At 44.0% G+C, this 16,910-nt stretch overlaps 1 long non-coding RNA gene and 1 pseudogene across 1 annotated transcript; both read left to right on the top strand.

Moving 5' to 3' along the window:
- The first annotated feature begins 792 nt into the window (after window positions 1-792).
- On the top strand, window positions 793-15,235 carry LOC129483105 (uncharacterized). Its single transcript, XR_008657897.2, has 2 exons — window positions 793-930; window positions 14,978-15,235. It is a non-coding gene; the product is annotated as an uncharacterized lncRNA (long non-coding RNA).
- Window positions 10,734-10,904, top strand: LOC129483834 (uncharacterized; annotated as a pseudogene).
- Window positions 15,236-16,910: the final 1,675 nt, after the last annotated feature.

The following is a 16,910-nucleotide window of genomic DNA, read 5'->3' as shown; positions in this document are numbered from 1 at the left end:
TGAGACAAGGACAGCCTCTTAGTAAATGTTCTAGAAATTGAGACTTACTGGATAACACAACCTTTGGCAAGTCAAGTAGTTTCTAATCCTTTGCTTTCAAAACACTTGAATGAAAAACTGAGTTGATAGCTGATAAAGCATTAAAATAATTTTTACAATTTTAAAATTTCAGATCATCATCTGATTTGGGAACTATTACTCAGAAGAGTTCAGAACACAATTGAGGGCCATTGCTATACTATACCTCCTTATCTACATATTCATGCAAACAAAGTTTCCTAACATGGTCTATAAAAATGAAGAGAGAAATATACTTGAGACTGAAGCCTGCCTCATTGGAGCTGAGTCCTCTTGTTCCTTGGGTGTGGGAACCAGTTGGCTGGAAAAACAGCCCCACTCTTCTCATTAACAAGGCAGTTTCAATCAAATGTGTTTATGTGTTAATAGTTATCTATCAGTTTATAACATGCATATGTTTTCTGAAAAACTGAAATGATACTACTTGTGAAAATAACTCAGGAGATATTAAAACCTTTTGATCACAAAATAAATTTTAAATTTTTGACCCCATTTAAAGCTTTTTGTTGTAGAGAAGTAGGGCGAGGTAAGCATAAAAGACTTTCAGGAGGCAAAGTAGATGGCACTGGGGTCAAATTTTGTGACAGAAGCCGAATCAAGTCCAGGAACGACCAAAACTTCCGAAGGAGCAAAATCTCGTCCTTTTGCGGAGGCGGAGGCGGAAGCGGCGGCAGAAGCGAAAGGCGGAAGCGGAAGGCGTCCATTTTTACCGTGTTCAGATCCAGATGAGTCCCAGCCCCCGCCACACGGGCCGTGGGTTCTCCTTCGAGAGTGACCACTGATTCCTAGAGCTTTTCCTAAACTGGAGACGGATCCTGCCCTGGGGGTCTCAGTCACCGCAAGGACTCGAAGGTAACTGCCAGAGGGCCCAGGTGGCCTGAGGTGATGCCGGGCGCAGGGAGGGGCTGGGGCGGAGAGAGGGCTGGGGTTTGGGGCCGTGTCGGGGATGAGTGGTGAGGAGTGCCCAGAACGGGGAGGCAGAGGTTGGTGCGGCCACGGTGGAAGGAGTCACAAACGTGGACATGTAAAGGAGGACCAAAAGGTTTTTTTTTTTTTAGTAAAGATCAATATTTTGGACAGAAATCACAACTTTGTATAAAACAAAACTCTATAATTTAAAAATTGAATTGTGAGCTAAACGCATATGAGGGGTCACGGGTTTTCAAAATTCAGAGATTAAGAGCAAAACCAAAAACTTGTAGCCTGCTTCCCTGTGAGCCTCTTCTCCAGCCCATCCCGGCTGCAGGACTCTGGGGCTGCCTTGAGGAGGGGCTGCTGTTTCTCAGGTTTCGTCTGCAAAGGGGTAAGTCACCCCAAACCAGAGCACTCAGTGGTGGGCTTACAACCAATCCTGAGCTTCTCAAGACACTAGAATGCACCCCAACCTGCCTGCTCCCGAGGCCTGGCACCAGCCAGTGCGGCAAACCAGCAGGCAGGTCACTGAATGTCGTCTGAGCTGCAGGGCCCTTCCTGGGGCTAGGGGTCCAGGCCAGAGCCTCTGTGCTGTGTGTGTCCTTACTGTCCACGCCCGAGCCTCATTTATATGGAGAACACATTTCTTCTCAGAAAACCAAACCTCAAGCAGTTGAACTGGAGAATGAGGACAGAAGGGCTTATGCAGAGCCGGGATATTTTCACACAGAATCAGAGGAGGGCGACCTTCAAACTATTATTTGTTTTTCTCCTTTTGCCCAGAATTAATCAGCTTAGCATGGATGCCTGGGTGTCCCGGTGAGATAGCGAAGCCATCTCATTTGGGTGTTTACCTTTTATAAAAGAAAAAAAAAATCCATTTCTTACGAGTACATTGTTATTTATTCTAGAACTTCCCTCATAAACAGTCAATTCATGCTAAGTAATCCTATAAAGTAATTTATTTTAAAAAATCATTGAAAGGATAAGCAGAAGATCGCCTCTTCCTGGCATGTGTCAAATTGCTTTATATGTAGCTATTCTAGAGCAAAAATGCTGACTGTCCTTTGAATATTGTCACTTGCCAAGCAGAGAGCTGCCCACCGCTGTCACTTACCCCTTTCACCCATGTGTGGGTCAATATGCAGTGTATTTGGGGATATGACACAGTTTCTTATCGCCTACCATCACCTGTCCTGTGTGAATTGAGGTGGAAGTAATCTCTTGAGGATGACCTGTCTGTGTTTAAATTGAAGATGAACAATTGCCATGGACAAATCTGATTTGATCATTGAAGGGACAAGCCTCTGTTTTAGAATTCATTGTTGTCACTCAGTTTTGCCGCAATTGCTTCCTTGGTGCCTCCTCTTTCTACAACAAAACTGAGGGGAAAAATAGGTGGGGGGAACTGTGCTGCAGGCACTTTTAAGTGGATTAAATTTACCTCTGTTTAAGTAGTAGAGAAATATGTTTGGGCCTTGGAGAGCAAAATGCCCTGGATAATTTGCTCATAAACCAGGCACATGCCTGGAGTGACCAGTGAGTGTGGCAGCAGCCAGGAGGGACCACCCTGTTGTCCTTGCCTCAGGGCAGGCTCTCCCACCCCAGCTCCTTGGTGGTTCAAGCAGCCAGGAGGGATCACCCTGTTGTCCCTGCCTCAGGGCAGGCTCTCCCACCCCAGCTCCTTGGTGGTTCAGGTGACCTTGTGCATCCCTCATGTCAAGCCTTTGCCCAGGCAAGCAGGGGTGGGGCTGGAGCCCTGGGATTCACACAGGACACACCGTGCACCATGAGGTCAGTGACATCATAACAGAAGCCTGGCTTCTCAGACCCATCCAGCCCCAGGAATCCTGAAAGTGGACAGACCTTGGGACAATTTGGAGGGAAGGGAGGGGCTATCTCAGGGAACCCTGCACTGCGTGTACCTCTCAGGGAGAAACGGGTGACAGTGGAAGCACCCTGGTCTGGGGATCAAGGTACCTGGGCTCAAAGCTTTGCTCCCATGTACCTCAGTCAGCCTCCTCCTCTGCAAAACAAAGACGGTAAACCCTGGCCAGCCACCCCTTGCTTGGTCTTCAGGGTGTCAAGGTGGAACTCACACTTTGAGTCTTGGCTGGGGTGGAGTTTGGGCTGGATAAAGAAAGTACAGTGAAAGTAGAAGTGGTAGTCAGACTGATGTGCAGCTGGGTTTGCCCTGCTGGGCAGTGAGAAGCAAATGCTGAGTGACTGCCACCCAGAGGAACATGGCTGTCAGGCCCTGTGACCCAGCACCTCTCCACCCTGGATGTAAATCAAGGGGTGGGGCTGAGAATCAAGGGGTGGGGCTCCCAGGAACAAGGCCATGGCAGATGAGGAGGTCTGGAGTGTCTAGCCTAATGCAAGCTATTTGTTTCCCAGACAAATAGCTCAGTGGAGCAGAATAGAGAGCCCAGAAGTAGACCCACATAAATATAGTCAACTGATGTTTGCCAAAAGTACAAAGGCAATAAAATGGACAAAAGATAGTATTTTCAACAAATGGCACTTGATGTTCACATGAAAAATAAAAGTATCTAAACACAAATCATAAACCCTTCACAAAAGTTAACCCTAAATAGATCACAGAAACTACAAGCTACAAAATTTCTAGAAAATGACATTAGAGAAAACCTAGATGGCTTGGGTTTGGTGATGACTTTTTAGGTACAACACCAAAGGCAACATCTATGAAGGAAACAATAGGCTGGACTTCATTAAAATTAAAAACTGCTCTGCAAAAGATAAAGCCAAGAGGCTGAAAAGACAGGTCATAGACTGGGAGAATATGTTTGCAAAAGACACATCTCATAAAGGGTCATTATCTAAAATCAACAAAAGACTCTTCAAGCTCAACAATAAGAAAATGATCTGATTTTTTTAAATGGGTAAAATAATTTAACAGATTCCTCACCCAAGAAGATATACAGATGGCAAATAAGCATATGAAAAGATGCTCCAAATCTTATGAGGGAAGTGCAAATTAAAACAAGAATAAGATACCACTACACATCTATTAGAATGGCCAAAATCCAGAACACTGACAACACCAAATGCTGGTGAGGATGTGGAGCAACAGGAACCCTCATTCATTGCTGGCAGGAATGTGAATGGTACAGCCACTTTGGAGGACGGTTTGACAGTTTCTTACAAAACTAAATATAATCTTACCATATGGTCCAGTAATTGCACTCCAAAGAAGCTGAAAACTTGGGTCCACACAAAACCTGCTCACGGATGTTTATAGCAGCTTTATTCATTATTGCCAAACTTGGAAGCAACCAAGATGTCCTTCCTTCAGTAAGTGAATGGATAAATGAAACGTGGCACATTTGGGCAATGGAATATCAATCAGTGCTATAAAGAAATTAGCTATCAAGTAATGAAAAGACATAGAGGAACCTTAAATGCATGTTAGTAAGTGAAATAAGTCTATCTGAAAAGGCTATATATTGTATGATTCCAACTATATGACATTTTGAAAAAAGCCAAAACTGTGGAAACAGTAAAAAGACTAGCAGGAGTCAGGCATTTGAGAGCAGGAGGAGTGAATAGGCATAGCACAGAGGATTTTTAGATGGAGTTTTGCTCTTGTTGCCCAGGCTGGAGTGCAGTGGCGCAATCTTGGCTCACTGCAACCTCCACCTCCCAGATTCAAGTGATTCTCTTTTCTCAGCCGCCCGAGTAGGTGTCCACTACCACACCTGGCTAATTTTTTTGTATTTTTAGTAGAGATGGAATTTCACCATGTTGGCCAGGATGGTCTCGAACTCCTGACCTCAGGTGATCCACCCACCTTGGCCTCCCAACGTGCTGGGATTACAGGCATGAGCCACCGTGCTCAGCCAGTATAATAAGATTTAAAGAGAAATGTCAAAACATTAAAAAGTGGGAGGATGAAGATAAAATGTTGAGTTTCTATTAGTTTTCTCTTTGCTTGTTTGTTTGTTTGTGCACCAGTGTTAACTTGTCATTAAAATAATGGGTTATAAGATATTATTTGCAAGCCTCATGGTAACCTCAAACCAAAAAACATAAACAGGTACACAAAAAATAAAAAGCAAGAACTGAAAACACACCGCAAGAGAAAATCACCTTCACTAAAAGAAAGACAAAAGGGAAGGAAAGAAGGAAGATAAGAGCACAGAACAACCAGAAAACAAATAATAAAAGGGCAAGAGTAAGTGTTTAACTTGTCAATAATAACAATGAATGTAAATGAACTAAACTCTCCAACAAAAGATTAAAAAAACAAGACCCACCAATCTGTTGCCTACAAGAAACACACTTCACCTATAAAGACACACAATGGCTGAAAATAAAGTTATGGAAAAAGATATTCCACGCAAATGGAAAACCCCCCCAGAAAAGAGCAGGAGTCCCTATACTTATGTCAAACAAAATAAATTTCAAGACAAAAACTATAATAAGAGAAAAAGTAGGTCATTATATAATGATAAAGGAGTTAGTTAATTCAGCAAGATGATGTAACAATTGTTAAGTACATACGCACCCAACACTAAAGCACCCAGATATGTAAAATATTATTAGAGCTGAAGAGAGAGATAGATCCCAATACAATAATAGCTGGAGACTTAACACCCCACCTTCAGCATTAGACAGACCATTCAGATAGAAAACCAACAAAGAAACATTGGACTTAATCTGCACTGTAGACCAAATGGACCTAATAACTGTTTACAGAATATTTTATTTAATGGCTGTGGAATACACATCCTTCTCAGCACATGGATCATTCTCAAGACCGTATATTAGGCCACAAAACAAGCCTTTAAAAATTCCAAAAAAATGAAAGTATATAAAATACCTTCTCTGACCACAATGGAATAAAACTAGAAATCAATAATGAGGAATTTTGGAAACTATACAAACATATGGAAATTAAACAATATGCTCCTGAATAAGAACAAAAACCATATGATCATTTCAATTGATGCTGAAAAAGTATCTGATAAAATTCAACATCCCTTTATGATTAAAAAAAATAAAAAATAAAAGCCATGTACAACAGACCCATAGCTAGTATTATACTGATGGGGAAAAACTGAAAGCCTCTCCTCTAAGATCTGGAACAAGACAAAGATGCCTCCTTTCACCACTATTACTCAACATAGCACTGGAAGGCCTAGCTAGAGCAATCAGACAAGAGAAATAAATAAAGGGCATCCAGATTGGAAAAGAAAGTCAAATTATCATTGTTTGCAGAGGATATGATCTTATGTTTGGAAAAACCTAATGACTCTGCTGAAAAAGTATTAGAACTGATAAATTCAGCAAAGTTGCAGGATACAAAATCAACATACAACAGTCAGTAGCATTCCTGTATGCCAACAGTGAGCAATCTGGAAATGAAATCAAGAAAATAATCCCATTTATAATAGCTACAAATAAAATAGGAAGAAACTTAACCAAAGAAGTAAAAGATCTCTGTGGTGAAGACTATAACACATCGATGCAAGAAACTGAAGAGAACACACAAAAAAATGGAATGATGTTTCATGTTCATAGACTGGAAGGACCAGTATTGTTAAAATGCCCATACAACCCAAAGCAGTCTACATATTAAATGGAATCCCTCTCAAAATACCAATGACATTCTTCACAGAAATAGAAAAAAAAATCTTAAAATTTATCTGGAAGCACACAAGACCCAAAAAAGCCAAAGCTATCCTAAGAAAAAAGAATAAAACTGGAGGAATCACATAACCTGATTTCAACTTACACTACAGAGCTGTAGTAACCAAACCAGAATGGTACCAGCATAAAAACAGACACACACCAATGGGACAGAATAGAGAACCCAGGGCCAGTTGCAGTGGTTCACATCTCTAATCCCAGCACTTTGGGAGCCCACGGCATGCGGATCACCTGAGGCCAGGAGTTCAAGACTAGCCAGACCAACATGGTGAAACCCCGTCTTTACTAAAAATACAAAAAATTAGCTGGGTGTGAGGGTGGACGCCTGTAATCTCAGCTACTTGGGAGGTTGAGGCAGGAGAATCGCTTGAACCTAGGAGGCAGAGGTTGCAGTGAGCCAAGATGGCGCCACTACACTCCAACCTGGGTGTGACAGAGTGAGACTCCATCTAAAAAAAAAAAAAAAAAAAAACACACACACAGAAATAAATCCATCCATCTACATAAAGTAAACTTATTTTTGACAAAGGTGACAAGAATATACATTGGAAGAAAGGACAATCTCTTCAATAAGTGGTGCTGAGAAAAAACTGGATATCCTTATACAGAAGAATGAAACTGGACACCTATCTCTCACCATATACAAAACTCAAATCAATATGGATGAAAGAGAAAGACAAATCTCAAAACTATGAAACTACTAAAAGAAAACATTGAGGAACTCTCCGGGACACTGGACGGGGCAAAATTTTTTGAGTAATACCCCACGACCACATGCATCCAAAGCAAAAATGGACAAATGGGATCACATCAAGTTAAAAATCTCCTGCACAGCAAAGGATACAATCAACAAAGTGAGGAGACAACCCACAGAAAGGGAGAAAATATTTGAAAACTATCCATTGGACAAAGGATTAATAACCAGAATATATAAAGAGGTCAAACAACTCAATAGGAAAGAAATCTAATAATCCAGTTTAAAAATGGGCAAAAGATCTGAATAGATATTTCTTGAAAGAAGGCATACAAATGGCAGACAGGCACAAGAAATGGTGCTCAATATCATTGCTTATCAGGTAAATGTAAGTCAAAACTATGAGATACCATTTCACCTCAGTTAAAATGGCTTTTATCCTAAAGGCAGGCAATAATGAATGCTGGCAGGGATGTGAAGAAAAGAGAACCCTCATACACTGTGAGGTGACAGGCAAAGGAAATGCAAGATACACATAATTGGAATCCCCAACAAAATAGTGGAAAAATGGACAATAATAAATACTAAAAAAGAGTAAGTCAAGAATGTCTTCCACAATCCTGTGCCTGCACATGTCATCCACAGGCCCAAGGGCTAGCCAGCCCTGCCTGCTGCCACCACCACTAGCACCAGGGGCCTGAGGGTGCACCTGCTCAGCCCATCACTAGTATCATCAGCACCCATGAGAGATGTCCAGGGGTTCAATGACCAGTCTGCAAAGGGCCTTCTGCCACCACAGCCAGTGCCTGTGCTGCCACCCAGGGTAATGAGGACTAGCTTACACAGCACTTCAGCCTCCAGCAAAGCATCACCACAGTCTCCAGAAACAGCCACAGCCTAAGCTACCGAGGAACTTGCAGATACCACTGATGTTGATTACAACCACTGACGTTGATTACAGCCACAGAAATCATACAGAGACTACATTACAGCACCCACTTAGAATTAAAGCCAAAGTACCCTACCCAACTGACACTATGGATACAACTATAGGAAAAGAAGTATTTCCCTAAGAAAGCTACTTCATAAAATTGGTAGAAGTGACTATTACAACAGATGCACAGTTATCAACCTAAGGACACAAGAAACATGAAAAAGCAAGGAAACATGACAACTTCAAAGGAACACAATAATTCTCCAGTAGCAGACCCCAAAGAAAAGGAAATCTGTGAAATGCCTGAAAAGAATTTCAAAATAATAATCTTAAGTCTTAGCAAGATATACAGAAAGACAAAACAATCAGGAAAGCAATTGATGATCTGAATGAGAAATTCAACAAAGAAATACATTTCATAAAATGAACCAAACAGAAATCCTGCTACTGAAGAATTCAGTGAACCAAAAATACAACCAAGAGCTTCAATAATCTATTATATCAAGCAGAAGAAAGAATTTCTGAATTTGAAGACAGAGCAACGAGCACTTTTTGTTTGTTTTGTTTTGTTTTTGAGACAGAGTCTTGCTCTGTCACCCAGGCTGCATGGCATGGTCACAGCTCACTGCAGCCTCAACCTACCAGGCTCAAGTGATCCTCCCGTCTCAGCCTCCTGAGCAGCTGGGACTACAGGCATGCCCCGCAACACCTGGCTAGTTTTTAAACTTTTTGTAGAGATGGTATCTCACTATGTTGCCAAGGCTAGTCTCAAACCTCTGGGCTCAAGCAATCCTCCCATCTTGACCTCCCAAAGTGCTCTGATTACAGGCATGAGCCACCATGCCTGGCTGAAGACAAAGCTTTTGAAATAACCCAGTCAGACTGAAAAAAAAATAAAATAAAAAAACAATGAAAAGACCAGGTGCAGTGGCTCACACCTGTAATCCCAGCACTTTGGGAGGCTGAGGCGGGCAGATCACCTGAGGGAGGAAGTTTGAGACCAGCCTGACCAACATGGAGAAACCCAGACTCTACTAAAAATACAAAATTAGCCAGCGTGGTTGCGCATGCCTGTAATCCCAGCTACTCAGGAGGCTGAGGCAGGATAATCACTTAAACCCGGGAGGTGGAGGTTGCAGAGAGCCAAGATCGCACCATTGCATTCCAGCCTGGGCAACAAAAGCAAAACTCCATCTCAAAAAGAAATAACGGCCAGGCGCAGTGGCTCATGCTTGTAATCTCAGCACTTTGGGAGGCCGAGGCAGGTGGATCACCTGAGATCAGGAGTTCGAGACCAGCCTGACCAACATGGAGAAACCCTGTCTCTACTAAAAATACAAAATTAGTCGGGCATGATGGCGCATGCCTGTAATTCCAGCTACTCAGGAGGCTGAGGCAGAAGAATCGCTTGAACCCAGGAGTTGGAGGTTGCGGTGAGCCGAGATCATGCCATTGCACTCCAGCCTGGGCAATAAGAGTGAAACTCCATCTCAAAAAAAAAAAAAAAAAGAAAAGAAAAAAAGAAAAATCCTGTGTGACATATGGAACACCACCAAGTGAACAAATATGCAAATTTTAGGAATTCCAGAAAGAGAAGAGATGGGGAAAAGCATAGAAAATTTATTTAATGAACCAATAGCTGAAAATTTCTCGAGTCTTGTAAGAGATATAAACATTTAGGTAATTATTATGCCACTTTCTGGCTTCTGTGATACTAATGAGATGTCACCAATCTAATTGTCATTCTCTTGTAAATAATCTGTTTTTTTTTTCTTTAGGGCTATTTTTAAAGATTTTCTGTTTCCTTGATCTCTCTTCCTTTGGATTTATTGGGCTTCCTGAATCTTTCAAGAATCTATCCAGTGTCTTTAAGGTATCTGAAAAATTCTCAGCCATTGTCTCTTCAAATATTGCCTCTCATGTTATTTCTATTATTTCCTTCAAAAACTCTTTTACATGTATGTTAGGTTCTCTGTTTCCATCATCCATGGTTTTTCAACTGTTTTTAAGTGTTTTGTCTCTTTGTTTCTCTGGACTGCATTCTGATGTAATTTCTTTGGATCTGTTTTCCAGTTCACTGTTTCTCTCTTCGTCTGTGTCTAAATCTGTTGTTCAGACATTGAATTTTATAGTAATTTGTTTCCTTTGTTCTTATTATTCTTGATTGTGAACTGTTCATTTGCTTTGTAAATATGTTGGTTGGAATTATTTGAGTCTTTGACTTGATTTTCCCCAGAAAGATTTGTATTTCCTTCAGCTTGTCACCTTGATGGGAGGGGGGAAGGGGTGTCTCCCGTGTAGGACTATTTTTGTAAATAAATCAACTTAAATTTTGGACCACACAAAGTTAGACTGAATTTGGATCATCAACTTCATTGAGGTCTGCCTTGAGTTTATAAATTCTTGGGGTATTTTTTTCTCCTTCCTCAGTGTTACTGCTGAACTGTATCTTGGCCGTTTGGCTAAGATCAAGTGGAGTATCTTTTCTTATCAGTTTAATGTTAGGGCTGAGACAGGAACATTTCCTGCATGTCTGTGTACAATTGCATGAAATTTGAAGCTTCTGTTTACAAAGAGTCCTCTTCTATATTTCCCACCTTGGGAAGATCGTCAGGCTTATTTCCTCTCCTCTCAGCCCTCTATCGTTGTCAGACTTGCTCAGTGTTTGCAGGGTTCGGTAGAAAACCTGGATTTGAAAGTTGGATTTGGCATGGCTTTTCTCCTGGGGTTCTTGATTTCCCTCTCTTTGTTCCTTGTGATTTATTTGCTTTCATGAATGATCTGTGGTGTGTTTTATAAGTTTCTTTGAATTCAACTGTTTATTCAGGAGGGTTGTTCAGGGTATCTTATCTGCAATCGTATAAGAAATAGAATCCCCAAGGCTATTCTTCACTTTCTATGTCCTTTTGGTTTGGATCTGTCTTAACCTAGAAAACAGAGCCTGAGGCAAGGATATAAAGCGTTGGGGCTTTATTTGGGAAGTGTAAACCCAGGACTGTGAGAGTGAGGTGCAAGAGATTGAGGCAAGGAAGGACCTCCCTGCAGTGATGCGATGTGAGTCTCAACTGTGCTGGCTGCTGTTTCATAAGGGTCTGAGGTGACCTGGCTGGGCAGATGCCTCTGGGTCAGCTGCATGGGAAGATGGCTCCAGGGAGTCCACAGGAGGGGAACGGAATGTATCTACTGGCTCTCTTCTGGCGGCTACTTTCCACTGGTCAAAGCTGTCCCCACAGGGAATCAGGGGCCCTGGGTTGCATTCCCAGCCTCCTCAGCAGCTGCTGTGGGTACCACATCCCCATGCTGCAGAGTGGCATCTCATGAGGACGCAGAAGTGGCAGGTGGAGCATGTGGCTGGTTTGCCTGGCTGCACTGAGTTGGTCGAGGCAGGTCAGCAGGACCCTGAGTGGCTGCTTGGCCCACACCACAGCAGAGCCAGGGAGACCAGCAGGCACATGAGATGTCTGCTGACCCAGGGTCTAAGATGGCCCAGTTATGCACTGGCCCCTGTGCATTTCTGGGCCACGACACCTGCTGAATTGAGTTCTCAGTGTCATTACAAGTCATTGGTTTCTGGGTGATGTTAAGATATCATCACAAGGTGGACTGGCTGTGTTTCCAACCCTTTTTCCTCTAGCTCCGTACAGCATCTCCATCCCCAGTGCTGGCCCTTGGCAGTTCAGGATAAAGTCATGTGAAGCTCTGGGTGCAGATCAAGGGCTAGTGGTGGGGATAAGAGGCTCTGCTCCCATGGAGTGGGGGTGAGGGGCTCTGTGCCCATGGAGTGGGGGTCAGGGGTGAGGGGCTCTGTGCCTATTGGGTGGGGGTAAGGGGTGAGGGGCTCTGTGCCTATGGGGTGGGGGTGAGTGGCTCTGCGTCTAAAAGCTAGTGGCGGGGGTGAGGGGCTCTGCTCCTATGGGGTGGGGGTGAGGGGTGAGGGGCTCTGTGCCTATGGGGTGAGGGGTGAGGGGCTCTGTGCCTATGGGGTGGGGGTGAGTGGCTCTGTGTCTAAAGGCTAGTGGTGGGGGTAAGAGGCTCTGCTCCTGTGGAGTGGGGAGGCCCCTGGGGTGGATAAGTTCAGCTGTGGGGAAGCAGTGGGAGGCTGATTTGGGTAGCGGGTTCAGACTTGTTTCCAGGCAAGGGTATCAGAGCCCTGCTGGATTTCAACCCTCTGACAACCCAGGTCAATACCCCAAGTCCTTTCAGGGCAGAACCTTAAAACCCCCACAGGAGTAATACGAAGTATGGAACTGGGTTCCTGGACAGCCAGCCTTGTAATTGTGCACAGACGTCCTCCTCATTGTGATGCTGTCACTAATACTGTAAAAGATTGGTCATTGTTCAGTAGGAGAAAAGAATTCTATGGCCAGATACACATGGCTATCTGCCCATTACAGTCATAACGCCCCCACTGGCTCTGAGAATTCCTGAAACAAGGGGCTTATCTGACCTGACGTCGTGTGTGACCATAGAGTCCATCTCCCACGGATGTGAGCTGAGGGAGCAGAAGCCAGATTGTGTGCCCTTCCCCACACGAGGAGCCTCAGGTCTTGGTAGAGCAGCATGACATTCTGGTGTGGCCATAAGAGGGTGTGGGAGGGGCAGACAGGGGAGAAAAATGGGGTAAGCAGCGCCTCCTCAGCCCCCCAACCCAATGACCCTTAACAGCCACCAGCACCCACAAGAGCAGGTGTTTTAGGACAGCCAGTCGAGAAGGCGAGATAAACATCCTCTGTGTCTAGCCTGGAGTCAAGTTTGAGCTTATGGGACATTAACTCACAAAGCAAAGTAACTGCAGCACGCTGTGAACCCTCCCTGAATTAATGGCAGGGGAATCTGCTTCAAACAGAAATGGGTTATCTACAGAAACTTTGGATGTGCAGTTGAGTCTGAATCCTCCCCATTAATGGTGAGGGTAATGGGGTGGAGAGGACAGCCTCAGCCGGCCCCAGCTGACTTCTCTCCGCCGTGGAAGTTAATTCTGTGATGCTGTGGGACTTGACAGCATTTTTTGCCTTCCTGCTTTTTTTAAGGCAGACATTGCCAATTCACCTTTCCGGAGTTGTCTTCTGTTCTGCGTGGGGAGAAGATGGTCGAGGGGCCTGCTGGGAGCATGGGGGAGGCACCTTGTGCCCACACACATCTGCGGATGAACTCTTGGGGTCATGCAGAGTGAGTCCTAACTGTGTACGGCTTTAGAGGGGGTCTCCAACTCAACCAACCGCTCAGTGCTCAGGGCAGTCTTATCTCGTGGATACATCATGACAGATGCCAATGGCAATGTAATCATCAGAAAGTATTCTTTAAATTTCTTGAAACAAGCAACCAGAAATATTAAAGATAAGCCTAAATATAAGGCAGCCCTGTGTAACCCACCCACATGACACTGGTGTAGGTTTGCACATGCCTTGCATTCCAGGGAGTCATCGAATGGTTATACAAGTGTTATTTGTGGCCAGGCGCGGTGGCTCACGCCTGTAATCCCAACACTTTGGGAGGCCGAGGTAGGTGGATCACCTGAGGTCAGGAGTTCGAGACCAGCCTGACCAACATGGAGAAACCCCGTCTCTACTAAAAATACAAAATTAGCTGGGCGTGGTGGCGCATGCCTGTAATTCCAGCTATTCGGGAGGCTGAGGCAGGAGAAATGCTTGAACCCGGGAGGCGGAGGTTGCAGTGAGCCGAGATCACGCCATTGCACTCCAGCCTGGGCAACAAGAGCAAAACTCCATCTCAAAAAAAAAAAAAGTGTTATTTGTGTTATTTTAATGTTCTCCCTTTCACTTCAAGTCAGATACCTTTCTACATGCCTCCTAACTTTATTATACTTTTCAATACTGCCTAGTTGTGTATTTAGGAGAGGTACAGTAATTTACTAAAACATCTCCATTATTGCACATTTAGTCAGGTAATTGTTTTTCCGTTTAAGTGATGTCATAATGAACATCTTCATGGTGGTTTTGTTTCAGATGACATTCTTGTTCTTAAGCTGCATCCCCAGGGGTAGGATTACTGGGTCAAAGCACAGACACATCTTTATGACTTTTGCTCTGTATTACCGAAACTCACAATAATGTTTAAAGGATTGTTTGCAAAAGGGTTGTGTTCAAGGTGGTTCAAGAGAATCAGGAGTTTCAGGCTGTCCAGAAGTTTGTAAACCAAAACCACACCCCTAATGCAAACAAGTTATAGATCTTAGAAAGAGAATCTGTATGACGCTGAGCAGAAAACATCACTCATCAGCCTGATACTTATTTTTCCCATAGTTGACTTGTTTAAAAAGCTGTAATTTCAGAAGATGTGTTATTTTTAGTAATAATACTCAGCAGTGACATCTACTGAACTCTTTTTCTTCATGTTCCCGGCACGATAGTAAGCATTTAACATGAATTTTCACACAGAATCTGTATGACAACCCACGGAATAGCCCTATTTTATTTTACAGCTTTGGAAACTGGGGTTAGAGAAGCAAGTAGCCCCAAATCACACAGGGGCATAGGGCTGAGCGTGGATTCACATTGGCTGGGCTAAAGCCAGAGCCGGTGCTCACCCTGATGCTGTCCTGCCGAATCCAATTGTGTTAGGACTCGATGCTACTGATCAGTGAGCTATCGATGAATATCAGAAAATCGATTGATTAAGGACACCTGACAGTGAGGTCTTAGCAGTCATTTTTCCTCTTGGTACAGATGAACACCTACAACAGAGAGAAGGACAAAGCTGTCCTCCAGTGCCGGGCTCACCTGCACCACCGCCTGCAGCCTTTGCTTCCTGACTCAGCCTAACTTCCAATGTCAGAATAAATGCAGGAGAGGGCAGTTTGGTGATAAAAGGAGAGGAACTATACTTGGAAATGATATTTTTCTGCATACTTAGAAGCCAAAACCCCACTGGTTCACTGATCTCTGTGAGTAAAGGGTTAATAAAGCTCCCTTTCTGGAATTGAATCTGACCTCTGCTCACGTCTCCAGCTCTGCCCCTGGGGAAATCTGAGAGGGAGGGCCACCAGCTCTGTTCCTAGGTGTGGGCAGCAGAATTCCAGCCTCGGCAAACGCCATCCCAGAAGTGAGATCGCCCGTGAAGATGCTGCGTTGCTTGGCAAGAGGGACCTGTGCCAATGTCATTAAGATTCCTAATCAGCTGACCTTAAAGTAGATGAGCCTGGATCCTCTGGGCGATGTGAGTCCCTGACAGCAGGAGAGGGGGCAGGAGGGGAAGGCGGGGACTCGAAGCATGAGGGAGACTGGCTGCTGCTGCTGCTGGCATAGAAGGAGCTGACTTCTGCCAACAGCCTTAAGGAGCCCAGTCGCTGCTGCCTTCCCAGCACCTTCAGGCAAGACCTCAGCCTGGGCATCGCCTTGCCTTTGGCCTGGTTTGTAACAATCCAAGCACCGCCCCCGGGGTTACATGATAACTTTCATTGTCTCCTTCACTGTGGAGGCCATGAGGAGCCCCCGCCTGAAGAATCTTCAAGTCCCCATGCCGAGTTGAACCGTACAATCCGCAGTAGGGCAGGACCTGCCCTCCTGTTCATCGCCCCTGGCGGTGGCCGCGCACAGTCCTCAGTAAGGCAGGACCTGCCCGCCTGTTGATCGCCCCTGGCGGTGGCTGTGCGGTGAGCCTCCCGTAAATAGCACATAACTCAGCTTCAAAAACCCAATCTCATGATTGTGCCTTTGATCAGAAGTTGTATCTATTTAGATTTATTGTGATTTCTGATATATTTGGATTGTTTATACCTTTCTATATTGTGTTTTCTAATTATCCTTTTGTTGTTTTTTTCTCCTTTCTTACCCCTTCTTTTGGTTGATTCATTCTTTCTGCTTATCCCACTTTCACTCCTTCACACTACTTTGAAAATTATATTCTCTATTCCTATTGTTTTAGTGGGGAATCTCAAAACTTTAATCTACTATTTATCTTAGAGTCTAAAGTGGCAGGAGCAATGCTGCACACCTGTAATCCTAACACTTTGGGCGGCTGAGGTAAGGGGATCACTTGAAGCCAGGATTTCGAGTCCAGCCTGGGCAACATAGTGAGACCCTGTCTCTACAAAATATGGAGGGGGAAAAAAAACCTAGCTGAGTGTGGTGGCATGCACCCGTAGTCCTAGCTACTCAGGAGGCTGAGGTGGGAGGATTGCTTGGGCCCAGGAATTCCAGGCTGTGGTGAGCTATGATCATGCCACTGCACTACAGCCTGGGCAACAGAGCGAGACCCCATCTCTTAAAAACAAAATCTAAGGCTATTCAGTGTCTTCAGTCTCTTTTCATTCTTCTCAAACATCCAGAGTTTCCGAAACTCAGGTAGTTTGCTGTACCTTGTTTTTCTTACCCCAGCAAGCGGGGATATTGCTGTTACTGGTGTTAGGAGTGTTAACACAGTGAGTTTAACTTTATTCATGTTTATGGTTCCCTTGCTTCAGTATCTCTTTTTATGTCTTCACCTTTCCTTCTGGGATTATTTTTCATCTTCAAAGATCCTTTAATGAGATGTGTTTATGGTAAACCGTGTTGGTTTTTCTTTGTCTGGAAGTAATCTGTATTTTCCTCTTATTTTTGAAAGATAGTTTTGCGGATAACAGAAGTCTAGATTGAGAGTATTTTCCCCAAGTGCTTTGAG

This window comes from Symphalangus syndactylus, chromosome 5, assembly GCF_028878055.3.
Source record: "Symphalangus syndactylus isolate Jambi chromosome 5, NHGRI_mSymSyn1-v2.1_pri, whole genome shotgun sequence".
Lineage (NCBI taxonomy): Eukaryota > Metazoa > Chordata > Mammalia > Primates > Hylobatidae > Symphalangus > Symphalangus syndactylus.
Note: the sequence above shows the minus strand (reverse complement) of the source record. Positions and strands in the feature narration are given on the sequence as shown.